The sequence below is a fragment of the Somniosus microcephalus genome, chromosome 10 (assembly GCF_052327205.1).
Source record: "Somniosus microcephalus isolate GS21.2 chromosome 10, FLI_Smic_1.0, whole genome shotgun sequence".
NCBI classification, from domain to species: Eukaryota; Metazoa; Chordata; class Chondrichthyes; order Squaliformes; family Somniosidae; genus Somniosus; species Somniosus microcephalus.
Genome location: NC_140996.1, coordinates 203,181,503 through 203,196,365, shown reverse-complemented (window position 1 = coordinate 203,196,365; position 14,863 = coordinate 203,181,503). Strand labels below are relative to the sequence as shown.

The following is a 14,863-nucleotide window of genomic DNA, read 5'->3' as shown; positions in this document are numbered from 1 at the left end:
AATATGGAAACCAAAACTGCACGCAGTATTCCAGGTGTGGTCTCACATTAGTGTATAACTGCAGCAAGACTTCCCTGTTTTTATACTCCATCCCCCTTGCAATAAAAGCCAAGATTCCATTGGCCCTCCTGATCACCTGCTGCACCTGCATACTAACTTTTTGTGTTTCATGCACCAGGACCCCCAGATCCCTTTGTAGTGTAGCACTTTGCAGTTTCTCTCCATTTAGATAATAACTTGCTCTTTGATTTTTTCTGCCAAAGTACATAACCTCACACTTTCCAACATTATATTGCATCTGCCAAATCTCTGCCCACTCACTTAGCCTGTCTATGTCCTTTTGCAGGTTTTTTATGTCCTCCTCACTCACTGCTTTCCCTCCCATCTTTGTATCGTCGGCAAACTTGGATATGTTGCACTTGGTCCCTTCCTCCAAATCGAGCTTCTACAAGTATGTAAAAAGGAAGAGAGTAGCAAAAGTAAATGTTGGTCCCTTAGTGGCTGAGACAGGAGAAATTATTATGGGAAATGGCAGAAATGTTAAACAAATATTTTGTATCTGTCTTCACAGTAGAAGACACACAAAGCATACCAAAAATGGTGGGGAACCAAGGGTCTAATGAGGGTGAGGAACTTACATAATTAATATAAGTAGAGAAAAAGTACCAGAGAAACGAATGGAACTAAAAGCTGACAAATCCCCTGGACCGGACGGCCTACATCCTAGGGTTCTAAAAGAGGTGGCTGAAGAGATAATGGATGCATTGGTTTTGATCTTCCAAAATTCCCTAGATTCTAGAATGGTCCCAGCGGATTGGAAGGTCGCAAATGTAACACCGCTATTCAAGAAAGGAGGGAGAGAAAAAACAGGGAACTACAGGCCAGTTAGCCTGACATCAGTTGTTGGGAAAATGCTGGAATCCATTGTTAAGGAAGTGATATCAGGGCACTTAGAAAATCATAACATGATTAGGTAGAGTCAACATGATTTTATGAAAGGGAAATCGTGTTTGACAAATTTATTAGAGCTTTTTGAGGATGTAACTAGCAGGGTAGATAAAGGGGAACCAGAGGATGTAGTATGTATGGATTTCCAAAAGGCATTCGATAAGGTGCCACATAAAAGATTATTACACAAGATTAAGGCTCATGGGGTTGGGGGTAATATAGTAGCATGGATAGAGGATTGGTTAACGGACAGAAAACAGAGAGTAGGGATAAACGGATCTTTTTCAGGTTGGCAGGCTGTAACTAGTGGGGTGCCACAAGGATCAGTGTTGGGGCCTCAGCTATTTACAATCTATTAATGACCTAGATGAAGGGATCGAGTGTAATGTATCCAAGTTTGCTGATGATACAAAGCGAGGTGGGACAGTAAGCTGTGAGGAGAACACAAAGTCTACAAAGGGATATAGATAGACTAAGTGAGTGGGCAGTAAGGTGGCAGATGGAGTATAATGTAGGGAAATGTGAGGTTATTCACTTTGGTAGGAAGAGTAGAAAAACAGAATATTTTTTAAATGGTGAGAAACTTTCAAATGTTGATGTTCAGAGAGATTTGGGTGTCCTCGTGCAAGAAACACAGAAAGCTGGCATGCAGGTACAGCAAGTAATAAGGAAGGCAAATGGCATGTTGGCCTTTATTGCAAGGGGGTTGGAGTATAAGAGTAAGGAAGTCTTGCTACAATTGTACAGGGCCTTGGTGAGACCACACCTGGAGTACTGGGCACAGTTTTGGTCTTCTTATTTAAGGAAGGATAAACTTGCCTTGGAGGCGGAGCAACAAAGGTTCACGAGATTGATTCCTGGGATGAGAGGGCTGTCCTATGATGAGAGATTGTGTAGAATGGGCCTATACTCTCTGGAGTTTAGAAGAATGAGAGGTGATCTCATTGAAACATACAAGATTATGAAGGGGATTGACAGGGTAGGTGCTGAGAGGTTGTTTCCCCTGGCTGGAGTGTCTAGAACTAGGGGGCATAGTCTCAGGATAAGGGGTAGGCCATTTAAGACCGAGATGAGGAGGAATTTCTTCACTCAGAGGGTGGTGAATCTTTGGAATTCTCTGCCCCAGAGGGCTGTGAATGCTGAGTCGTTGAGTATATTCAAGGCAGAGATTGATAGATTTTTGGACTCTAGGGGAATCAAGGGATATGGAGATTGTGCGGGAAAGTGGAGTTGAGGTCGATGATGAGCCATGATCTTGTTGAATGGTGGAGCAGGCTCGAGGGGCCGTATGGCCTACTCCTGCTCTTATTTCTTATGTTCTTATGTTCTTATATACCCGCCTTTGCCCCATATCCCTTAATACCTTTGATCTAGCATCAATTGCCATTTGCGGAAGAGAGTTCCAAACATCTACCACCCTTTGTGTGTAGAAGTGTTTCCTAATTTCACTCCTGAAAGGTCTGACTCAAATTTTTAGACCCAACCAGCGGAAATAGTTTGTCTCTATCTACCCTATCAGTTCCCCTTAATATCTTGAAAACTTTGATTAAATCACCCCTAATCTTCTAAATTCCAGGGAATACAACCCTGTTTGTGTAATTCCTCCTTGTAATTTAACCCTTGGTGTCCGGGTATCATTCTGGTAAACCTACACTGCAATCCTCACCAAGGCCAATATATCCTTCCTAAGATCTGGTGCCCACTCATTCATTCCTGTACTGGCAAGAGTGACAGATGCAGAGTAATACAGGGGGACAAAAAAAGAGTTATTCAAAAGACTATTAGAAGGCTTCATAAATAGAGGTATTGAGTACAAAAGTAGGGAAGTTATGCTGAACCTTTATAAAGTGCTGGTTAGGCCACAACTGGAGTATTGCGTCCAGTTCTGGTCACCACACTTTAGGAACGATATGAAGGTCCTTGAGAGGGTGCAGAGGAGATTTACCAGAATGGTTCCGGGGATGGGGGATCTTAGCTACAAGGACAGGTTGGAGAAGCTGGGTTTGTTTTCATTAGAGCAAAGGACGTTGAGGGGTGATTTGATAGAGGTGTACAAGATTATGATGGGTTTGGATAGGCTAGATGGGGAAAGGCTGTTCCCACTAGTTGATGGTACAAGGACTAGGGGACACAGATTTAAGGTATTGGGCAAGAGATACAGGGAGGATATGAGAAAAAACTTTTTTACACAGTGAGTGGTGATGACCTGGAATTCGTTGCCGACAGAAGTGGTGGAAGCGGAGACACTCAATGTTTTCAAGGGGAGACTGGATAGGCACTTGAGGGAAATAAACTTCCAGGGCTACGGGGATAGAGCGGGGGAATGGGACTGACTGGATGGCTCTACAGAGAGCCAAAACAGACTCGATGGGCCGAATGGCCTCCTTCTGTGCTGTTATGACTCTATGGGCTGGATTTTCGTTGAGGAGGCGGGTAGGAGGCAGAACTACAACTTTCGGGGTTGTAGTCCCGCCTCCATTGAGTTCTAGCCAACCCATGCGATTTTGATTTGATTGACCTAGTTGAGCCCACCCAGCAGGCTCAGCAGGCCAATTAAGGGCCACCCGGCAACAGGTGACGTCACAGATTGATATTTCATCTGTTAAGACCTTTTGACAGATGAAATATCAGCGTTTCACAGCTGTTTGAAGCTGTCAAACACTGACAATCTGTACTCTAAGTTAATTCCTTCCTCTCAGGATAATTTAGAGATCTCCCCGGAAAAGAAAGCTGAATGCTGCAATTTTTGACAGATCGTGGCCATTCTGCTTTCTGTGCCGGTGAGATGATTGACTCCCGAGACCTGAAGGAAGGAAGGCTGTAAAGGTAAGTAAAACTTATTTAAACACTTTAAACACACCAAACACACTTACCTCTGCACTCATGCACCCATCACTCACCTGAACACCGGACATCTCGACCCCTCCCAGCCCATCTGCCCGACGGCCCGCCTCGCTAACTTGGCGTGGTTTGGAGCCGTCGGGAATCCCACACTTCAAGAATGAAAATAGGGATTAGGCTAAAAACTGCCTGTTAACTTCCTGTTAACAGGCAGTTAATTGGCACTAATCCCCTTCCCGCCTCGGGGAGGCGGCTCCCAGTGCGGGTCGGGTACCCGCCTCCTTTGAAACTGGCATGGAGGTGGGTTGGGGGCGGATGGTTTCATGCCCCCCGATTTTGGGATTTTAACCCCCCACATGCCTCCAATCCCGCCTCCACGGCTCAATGAAAATCCTGCCCTATGTCTCTCTGTCATGATGTGGGAGAGGTTACGCAGTAGTAAGAATCATTTCTGTGGACAGAATGAATGGTCTTCTCTCAGCTTGATATGCACACGAGGGAGAAAGGATATTCTGATAGATGAAGAGAGGTGGGAGGAGCCAGATAGGCCGACTAGCCTGTTTCTGTGCTGTTCTCATCCTTGTTTTCAAATCCCTCCATGGCCTCGCCCCTCCCTATCTCTGTAATCTCCTCCTGCATTGGACTCATCAGTCTCCTGCGCACTCATTTTTAATGTGGAAGCAAGTCATCCTTGGTTCCGAGGGCCTGCCTAAGAAGGAAGCATCTCCTCCAGCTCCGCAACCCCCCGAGATTTCGGCACTCCTTTAATTCTGCCCTCTTGAGCATCCCTGATTATAATCGCTCAACCATTGGCTGCTGTGCCTTTAGCTGCCAAGGCTCTAAGCTCTGGAATTCGCTCCCTAAACCTCTCCGCCTCTCTTTCCTCCTTTAAGACGCTCCTTAAAACCTACCTCTCATCTGCCCTAATTTCTCCTTATGTGCCTCGGTGTCAAATTTTGTTTAGTAATACTCCTGTGAAGCGCCTTGGGACGTTTTACTACGTTAAAGGTGCTATATAAATATATAAGTTGTTGTTGTTGTAGATTCCATGTCAGTCATATAGCTATTAAGGGGAACAGATAGGGTAGATAGAGAGAAACTATTTCCACTGGTTGGGGATTCTAAGACTAGGGGGTATAGCCTAAAAATTAGAGCCAGACCATTCAGGAGCGAAATTAGGAAACACTTCCACACACAAAGGATGGTAGAAGTTTGGAACTCTCTTCCGCAAATGGTAATTGATGCTAGATCAATTGTTAATTTTAAATCTGAGACTGATAGATTTTTGTTAACCAATGGTATTAAGGGATATGGGCCAAAGGCGGGTATGTGGAGTTAGGTTGCAGATCAGCCATGATCTCATTGAATGGCGGAACAAGCTCGAGGGGCTAAATGGCCTCCTCATGTTCCTAAATCGGAGGTTGATAGCTTTTTGTTAACCAAAGGTATTAAGGGATATGGGCCAAAGGTGGGTATGTGGAGTTAGGTCGCAGATCAGCCATGATCTCATTGAATGACGGAACAGGCTGGAGGGCGCTCAATGGCCTACTCCTGTTCCTACGTTCCTCTGTTCCTAAATCGGAGGCCGATGGCTTTTTGTCAACCAAACGTATTAAACATAGAAACATAGAAGATAGGAGCAGGAGTAGGTCATTCGGCCCCTCGAGCCTGCTCCGCCATTCAATGCGATCATGGCTAATCATCCAAATTCAGTACCCTGTCCCTGCTTTCTCCCCATATCCCTTGATCCCTTTAGCCTTAAGAAACATATCCAACTCCTTCTTGAATATATTTAATGAATTGGCCAAGGGATGTGGGCCAAAGGCAGGTGTATGGAGTTAGGTCGCAGATCAGCCGTGATCTCATTGAATGGCAGGAACAGGCTGGTGGAGGCTGAATGGCCTGCTCCTGTGTTCTTATAACAACAGAAAATGCTGGAAAAACTCAGCAGGCCAGGCAACATCCGTGGAGAGAAATTAGAGTCGACATTTCGGGTGAACCCTTTTTCAAAACTGGAAAGGAAATGAAATAGATCGAAGGCAGGGCTGCGATAGAACAAAAGAAGTAAAGAGACATTAAGAGGTATTCAAAACCAGACGAGATGGTAATAGGACAGTGGAGACAAAAGACGGCTCAGATTAGGTGTGAAGTGTACTGGCAGGATGAGAGACAGCTGCCATGTGGGAGAGAGGAAAAAAAGGAAAGCGGGGGTGGGGGGAGGGAAAACCCAAAACAAAGGGGTGGGAAAAAAATATAAGTAAAAATGTAATAGGGGCTGAGGTTATGATCTGAAATTGTTCAACTCGATATTGAGTCCGGAAGGCTGCAAAGTGCCTAATCGGAAGATGAGGTGCTGTTCCTCGAGTTTACGCTGAGCTTCCGTGGAACAATGCAAGAGGCCAAGGACGGTGAGGTCCGAGTGGGAATGGAGCGCTGAATTAAAGTGACAGGCAACCGGAAGCTCGGGGTCACCCTTACGGACTGAGCGGAGGTGCTCCGCAAAGCGGTCACCCAATCAAGTGTATGGATTCCGGTCGCAGATCAGCCGTGATCTCATTGAATGGCAGGAACAGGCTGGCGGGGGCGGGGGGGGGCTGAATAGCTTGCTCCTGTGTTCTTATGTTCCTTTTATGACGTGATTGACAGGTTGGTGATCGGCGACTGTACGTTGCGTGCGTCATGACGTAAGAGGGGCGTCGTCGGATGTGGCGTCACGACGCTTCCCTCCCCCCCCACCCCCATACCTCCCTACTTGGGTTCGGTTTGAGAAGGAGACTGAGCCGCGCAGAGAGAGAGAGAGCGAGAGAAAATACACACAACAGGCAGGCAGGGAGGGAGGTGCTCGGTCCGGTACTTGCTGGTAAGCGGCAGCTTTTTCAACAAAATATATACACACACAAACTCCAGCACCATCAAACACTCATCTATTTAGATATCAAACCGTGATGGGAGGAGGAGGAGCGACAGAAACAAAATAAAAAAAAACGATTTTTTTAAGATGGACGTTTTTTTTTGTGACTGCTGCTGCTCACTTGGGGGAAAAAAAATCTGCGGGCTTGGTTTGCGGCGGAGTTGATTTTCTCCCACTCCCAGCAACTTCATTATTTCAAGTATTAATACCGCGGGAGGGTGGTGGAGATTTTATTTGTTTGGAACAACCCCCCCCCCCCCAAAGCTCGGTGTGAAAGGAGAAGGGGGGGGGGAAATAATAATTAAAAATAAAATGGACGTTTGCTGAGTTTTTTTTTAATGCTGGCGCAGGAAGCCCCCCTTCGGTCACTGACTCTCATTCCCAGAGAAGATGAAGGGCTTTCTCCTTTTTCCTCACCTCAGGAATGCAGCGAGGCGCGGAAATAGCCTGGCAAAAGCTGTGACAAAAAGAATTTTTCACTTTTATTTAACTGGGTATTTTTTTTGTTGTAAAAAGGTTAACTTTTTCCATAAGAAACACGAATTCAACTTTTTTTAAAAAAAATTATTTTTTTTCCTGACGCGGCTCAGTTAGGCAGCAGCCAACCCCCCCCTCCCCTTAACCTCCCTCCTTTCTCTCTCTCTCACCAATCTGTGGGAAGTCCGGCGAGAGAAGGGATAGTCTACATTTTTTTTGTGTTGTGCTTTTTTTTTAAAATGGACGTTGTTGGATGTGGAGGTTACTTAAAGGCGCACGGTTGCATCTGAAACACGATTAATATAAAATCCAATCGCCCTCCAGAGTCGATGCAAGCCAGCTTCATGCATTCAGTCGGTTGTGGGCAGTGTTTTCTTTGTGATGGCGACAATATTTTCTTTTCAGTTAGCGAAACCCCCCCCCCCCCCCCCCCGCAAAAAAAACTACCAATGTGAAAATGGTCGGGATCGTTCTGCTGAGACCGAGCTGCTGATGATATAACCAGTTCCCCCTAAAAGAAAACAATATATAGTGCGATTAAAAACATTAATTTTATTATGTAAATGTTAAATGAGCGAATTGAATTTTGAAGCTGTGCCAACACTTTTTAAATCCTTGTTTCTGTTGTTTAGGAGCATGATACGAATGCTCAAAATGGACGGGTTACGGCTGCTGCTTGAGAACTGAAAGGCATTAAAATCTAATAGTTTTATTTGTGAACGCTGTCAATTGCATTTTTATGCGTCTGCCATTTGGTGCATTTAGTAGTTTCCTGCTAATTTGCCCCTTTTTGAACATTGGAGAAAGCTTTCGTAAACTCAAGGGACGGTTTGCATTGCTCTTTCGACTGCGAGTCTAAAAATTCCTTCAGTTTTTTTTCCCCTTTCATTTTCTCTGATGCAACTGCGCTAACTCAGACACGTCAATCCGTGTTGTGTATACACATCGAAATAACAGAAGTTTACTCCTAGTTTCTTTTGTGTAAATGCTAAATCGTTTCAACAGGAATAAAATTGGCTTGGAAACATTTTTGAATCAGTGGAGGCTACTAGAGGGGTGTTCGCTCTTTTCCTCGGGTGTTGGTGTACTGTATTTACACGTAGAAAGCTATCACCAACTCTAGGGTGTACACAACATCGCTGCTGGGCTTGGCACATTTATCCTGCAATTTTTTTTTTGCTTGTGCTGAATTTTTCTACGCCATGGCTTTAGTAAATGCGCTCACTTATCGATTCAGTATTTGGGTTGTATGCCAAAACGATACTTTATTGAACATAAGCGAGGCCGTTTGCTGCAATAAATTAGATTTTTTTTCTTAAATCAATTTGTACATGATCCTGTTTTTTCAAATAGTAAACAATTGCCGAATCCACCGTTGTTTTCAGCTAGTTTGTTTTGGCCAACTGGCCTAATTTTGTATATATCTGATTATATATAAAAATTACAACACGGAAATGTAGATTGCCTGCTCACAGTGGCTTGTCCGTTTTTTTAGATAGGAAGATGGGACATGCACTATATAGAACAGATTGGGTGCATTCAGGTAGAACCTGCATATCGTTCTGCATCCATGACCAGCATTCTGAGATATTCAGTGTAAAATATACCAGCTCTACTAAATGCTGCTGCCTATTGGAGTTTCCTCCTTCTCTACCCTTCTAATTGGTGCAGTTGGTACATGCATTAATCTGTAATTATTCTGAATTTTATTCAGCATGTCTGAGGTAAATTTCATTTCCCTTATGCATTTTACACACCATGGGAGTTGGAAGAGGAGAATGCTACAGTGCAGTAATTCATCATCTGAGCAATACATACTAGATTTAAATTTGCTTCCAAAATCATGTAATGCTTTTTGGACTATAGATTTTCACTTTTATTGCAATGGTGTATATAGAGCATACTCTTAGTATCAGAAACAATTTAACATGTTGGAAACCAGATTTTTGAATCTAGTTCTTTAGGACCACAGGTCAGACAACAGTGCAGATTGGTCTCTTGCTGCTCAAAGGCAAGTGTTACAAATAAAAGTAGAACTTTGTTTCACAACACATCCAGGCTAAACTGGACACTGCTGTAGTTCTGTTATGGATCTTCTATGGTTGAGATTCTATGTCAAGAATGGGGGTGGTTGGTAAGGTGTCAATTTTTTGACCTGGAATAGGACCTGAACTAGATTCATTGAAGAATTTACTCAATCTTGTGACTGATGGTTTTGAAATTGGTAACATGTAATAGTGCATCTAATTCTATGAAGTATTGCATGCATTTATAATATTTGTATCCTCAATTACATACATTATTTGGACATTCAGATGGCATCCCCAGCTGATTTATACATCTAAGGATTATTTAAGAAATATAAATCAACAGGCTGCTTTATGGTTAAAGTAGAAGTTAGCATAGTTGCATTTATTCCATACTTCGATAAGGTAGGCAGTATAAGTGCTGGTTGGAGGAGTTGAATGTGTGATCTGCACCCAGCATTGTACAGGCAAATAATTAAGTGTATGGCACTACCACTACAGATAACAGCAAAATCCTTAGGATTAGCCATAACAACACGTTAGTTATTAAAATGGGAAATAAATCACATTGTAATTTATGTTTGAACACTTGAATGTAAAATTTGAATTGCTTGATCAGATGTTACAAAATAAAAATGAACTAGGAATTAAATCTCTTCCCCACCGCGCCCCCGCCCCCCCCCCAAAAAAAAAGTCAGGAATGCAGACTGACTGACTTATTCTGACCGTGCTACCTTTGTACCAGTTGCCAAGAGGTGTGCAGGAGAGTTGCTGAGGTGACCTTTGTTCCAAACTGCCTCTCCACTGGACAATGGCTCGATATAGTTCTTGAACATGAGTGCAAACGCATGTGAATTGGTGCACCGACAGGCTGTCGCATTAAATTTTATATAAAGAATTTCTAAGTATGCCATGCTGTGTGTAATGTTCAGTTTGGTCTTTTAACTCCTTAAAAACTAGTATTAAAGGGTCAAAGTTTGATTGTAAAACTTTAACTTTTCAATTTGTTTTCAAGCCAGACACGGTTACTGTGATGTCCCCTCTACTGTGTGACTTACCTAGATATACTGGATCAGTGTTTTTAAGTTTTTTGCTGTCTGCTTTAATCCAATACTCTAGGTAAAAACTCTTAAAAGTGACGATCTAGGTGAAACTGCAGAAAAAATGACACCAATTTGAGAAAATAGTTGTATTCTATAGTTCAGGAAGTTCAGAATCAAATGAGACAAAATTAAACTTTACTGATACTTTGGACTCCTTTCATAATAGCCTACCTGAGAACCTGTTTCAAATGTTGGCTATGTGGATTAAAAGTGGCTGAGTCCCAACATTATCAATGAAGCTACTGAGCAACATAAAATCCAACAGTTTTTCTGATGCTTAGTGAGTAAATCCATACAGACAAGGACAGTGTCCTGTTTCCTGGTCTGTGCTGAGTTAGCTGTGCTCAGCTAGGGAAGCAATTGGGGCACAGCCTCCACGTCCTTGGGTTTGGGAGCAAGGGGGAAATATTCAAGTGGTTCCTATTTCTGATTGCTGGAAAATGTATGTATATAGGTGTCCAGGTGATCAGGTATATGCATGCATATCTAAATAAAATCTTGAATCATGTATTTTTATTACTTAAGTTTTATTTATATGTATTATATATGTTGGTACAGGCACGATGGACTGAGTGGCCCATATAAATATATCTTTTAACGGTTATAAAGCTGAGAAACACAGCATGATGGTACCCAAGATATACCAGTGGAGTTAGCGATTTGATATTTAGAAGTCACCTCTTTTCCCTCACTGCTAACAAACACCAGGACTCCACTAATGAGTCAAACCTCTCATCCCACCCCTATGCTGAGTCTGAGGTGCACCCTCCACAGTGAAAACAGATAAATGACCCCAGCAGAGTTCTGCAAAGCTCCAGGGCTCCTACCCCATTGGTACCAAAGTCCAGGATCACGCTACACACCACTCCCCTTACACAGTTTGGCTAAATACCAAATGTTAAACTCCCCTGTTGCGTCTTGCATACCAATTTGTTCTGTATATCTGCAATTAGATTTCTGCCCCTACCACAACACCAAAATGACCCTAACTGAAGTAACACAGATATCCTCTGACTGGTGCATTATCCCACCATCCTCTTCAACCTCTGCAGCCTTTGACAGGGTCGAACACATTATCCTTCTCCAGCACCTCTGTTGCCCAGCTTGGGACTACCCATGCCAATCCATTTGTAGCCAGAGTATCTCCAGCAAAGGTTTCACTTCCCGCTCCTGCATCATTATCTCTGGAGTCCACCAAGGATCTATCCTTGCACCCCCCCCCATCTCATTTACATGCTGCCCTTTAGCAAAATTATTTGTAGACGCAGGTCAGCTTTCACATCTATGCTGATAACACCCACCTCTACCTCTCTTCACCACTCCACTGACTGTTGTCATATTGTCTGACAGCTAGTCTTGGATGAGCTGCAATTTCCTCCAGCTAAACATTGGGAAGACTGAAACCACAAACTCTGTACCTTTGCCAAGGAATCCATCCCCCTCCCCGCCACTGGGATTGGATCAATATGTTTTTAACCTTGGTGTTCCATTTAAACCCAAACTCCACTCGAAAGACCACCTACTAAAACCTCCGTTACATCACCTGCCTCAGCCCATCTACTGCTGAAACCCTCATCCATGCCTTTGTTACCTCCAGACTCAGCCATTCCAGTGCTCCTCTGTGCAGCTTCCCCATCCTCACCCGCCATAAACTTCAGCTCATTCATTAATCTACTATCCATATTCTATCCTGCACCAAGTCCTACTTACCACCCTTGTCCCCGTTGACCCAGTCCCTCAATGCTCCTCCCTATCTCTAACATCCTCCAGCCCTAACCCACTCTCCCCTCAAACTCTCTTCGCCTGATCTGTTGGGCAATCATCCTTCCCTTTGCCCCCAACACTGGAGGAGGTTCCATCAACCGTCTAGGCCCCACGCTCCAGAATTTCCTTCCCAAATATTTTGTTTCTCCTACATTAAAGCCACTATATGAATGCAAGTTAAAATTCCTGAGGGAGAAAATTTAAATACAACGGTAAAGAGCTATAAATATATATATACAGTATTCAGTTTTCACAAAATAATGGACAGTTGGGGAATTTGATCAACATACAGTAAATGTGGAATTTGACTAAATCAGTGGCCCTGATGCTATCCTCCACACGGCATAAATAATCTTATGAAATCATGAGTATCCCTCTGTGTCCCTTTTTATACCTGTTTCTGGACTATTTATGGCTATTAAACAAATTACTGTAATAGGCTTCAAAAATAATTGTAGAATTAAGAAACCATTTATTTTAAATAAATTTAGATAAACATGTATTTTTCCTGCAAGCAACAGTATTTTACTTTTTTTTTATTGGAAATTAACTTTTACAGTGAACTGACTGACCTGTAATTAAAATTCAAATAAGGCATTTTTTAAACCAATTTTCTCAGTGGTGAATCCTTCTGAACTACAGTCACTCTGGTACCTTGCCCAAAAAAGGCAATACTTGCATGTGAGCCTTAATCGTGAGTGCTGGCAAGATATTCAGCAGTGGGGAACATAGGATCAAGCTCAGCTCCTATCAACAAACAGCCACATGTGCATTTCCAACAGGGGTCATTGAATAGTGATCGGGAAATATTGAACCGTGATTGTATCTCAGTGCCGCCCCCCCCCCACCTTCCTTCGATTCAACTCTGGGACACAAGCCAATTTTAGCACCCCTAATGCCTTGGCTGAATCTATTCTGGGGGATCGAATATTAAATTACGAGGCAAAACAAATAAACTGAAGGATACTGCAAGAAGATATTGTGATAGAATGGGCAAAAAGTGGCAAATGGAATTCAGTATCAATAAATGTGAAGTGGTACATTTTGGTTTTTAAAAAGTAATACTTTGGGAGGGCGGTGTTGGGGAAGAGCAGAGCGATTTGAAAGTTCAGGTTCACGATATTAAAAGCAGCACCTCAAGTGAATAAAGCCATTTTAAAAGAAGCTAGTGGAAGACTAGGTTTTATCGCAAGAGATACAGAATCTAAAAGTTGAGATGTAATGGTGAATCTATATAAAAGCTTAGTAAGACCACAGTTGGAATACTGTGTGCAGTGTTGAACTCCACACCATAGGATGTTGAGACATCAGGGTGCTGCCTGGTATGAGAAAATACAAATGACAAAAGACCTGAAAACTGGGGATTTTCCATTCACACAGGAGAGATGGGGATGGGATGATTTGATATAGGTGTTTCAAATTATGAAGGGATGGGAGAATAGATTACAAACGGACTGTGTTTAGTAAATGAAGGGTCTAGAAGGAGAGGACAAAGGTATAAGATTTCACACTGAGATCAGGAGAAACTTTTGTTTACAGATGGTTGTGAGGCTGTGGAATGCACTACCAAAGTTAGTTGAACCAGAGGTCACGTGAACATTTAGGAATGGGTAGATAGGTGGTTATGGAAAGGGGAATAAAGGGATATGACATCAGGTTTGGTACACGGATTTAGGAATACTGCTTGTGGAGAAAAAAACACCAACACACACTAATTGGGTCTACTATATATATAATTCTATAGAAATGGAACCTCCTTAGTCTTTATGGGTCATCTTTACTGGATAAAGGTTTTGAAGCATCAGGAGATCAGTGTTATTCTCAACAAATCTCGACCAACCTGCCATTTATGCCAGATGTACCAGATCAGTAAATTGAATACTGTGCAGCAATTTTGTTAATCGCTGCCACTATAGACTTGAACTCCATACAAAATTAAAACAATTACAATTGTAAAATCTTTCACTCACTGGTATTTTAACTGGTCAGATTATATAATTCAGTTTGTAGGATGATGTGTAATATGCTATTGTATAGGCCGTGTATCTGGGTTTGAAACACGATTGTTTAAGGCCAAAGCCATGACAATCTCTTTGGTTAACACTGGACTATACTTGCCCGGGGCACGTGTTAAGAAAGTGCCGCCACTATGATGATGCACTCATGTAAGTTCTGTTTGGTTAGAAAGAATTGGAATGCAAAGAAAGATGATGTATTATAGTTAATATAGATACAGCAAAAATTGGGAGGGAGGGAAGAGATTTTGATGAAAGCTATTCAAGTAGGAAAACCTGTTGGGTTCGGTAGAGGAGCAATAATGTAAACGTTATACTAGCAGAAACAAAACTGCATGTTTACAATGGGAAATGTTCTAAATCATTTGAATATTTTATAATCACTATGATGAAACAGTGAAAACAAAGATTATAGGACAATGCCAGAGAGAAGACAGGTATTTAAACTTTAAAAAAAATCTTAGCTGAATCAGCTGTTTATTATGTAGTCCTTGCTTTTTTGGATAGTTGCAAATAAATGACCAAAATCTTCATTTTACTCTGAAAATAATTGACTGTTTCCCACATGTGTGGCTATGACACCAGCAGTATAAAAACATCGATTGTGTGCCTAACACTGTCTGTAATTTAATTTGAATGAAGTAAAATCTTTTGAATTCCATGTCTTAGACCTAATACAAATCCTTACTCCTGCGCCCCAATTTTGTGTTACGTAGTAATGCAGGATTGAAGCTCGGTGTCCGCAGGTCCTGAGGCAAGTAACTGGGAAGGACGTGT

At 42.5% G+C, this 14,863-nt stretch overlaps 1 protein-coding gene across 2 annotated transcripts in view; it reads left to right on the top strand.

Moving 5' to 3' along the window:
* The first annotated feature begins 6,525 nt into the window (after positions 1 to 6,525).
* Positions 6,526 to 14,863, top strand: part of fam168a (family with sequence similarity 168 member A) — a 94,953-nt gene continuing 86,615 nt past the window's right edge. For both annotated transcript variants that reach the window (XM_085999456.1, XM_085999455.1), the window contains exon 1: positions 6,526 to 6,649. The gene's annotated coding sequence lies outside the window, so the exon portion shown is untranslated. The remainder of the gene's footprint in view (positions 6,650 to 14,863) is intronic.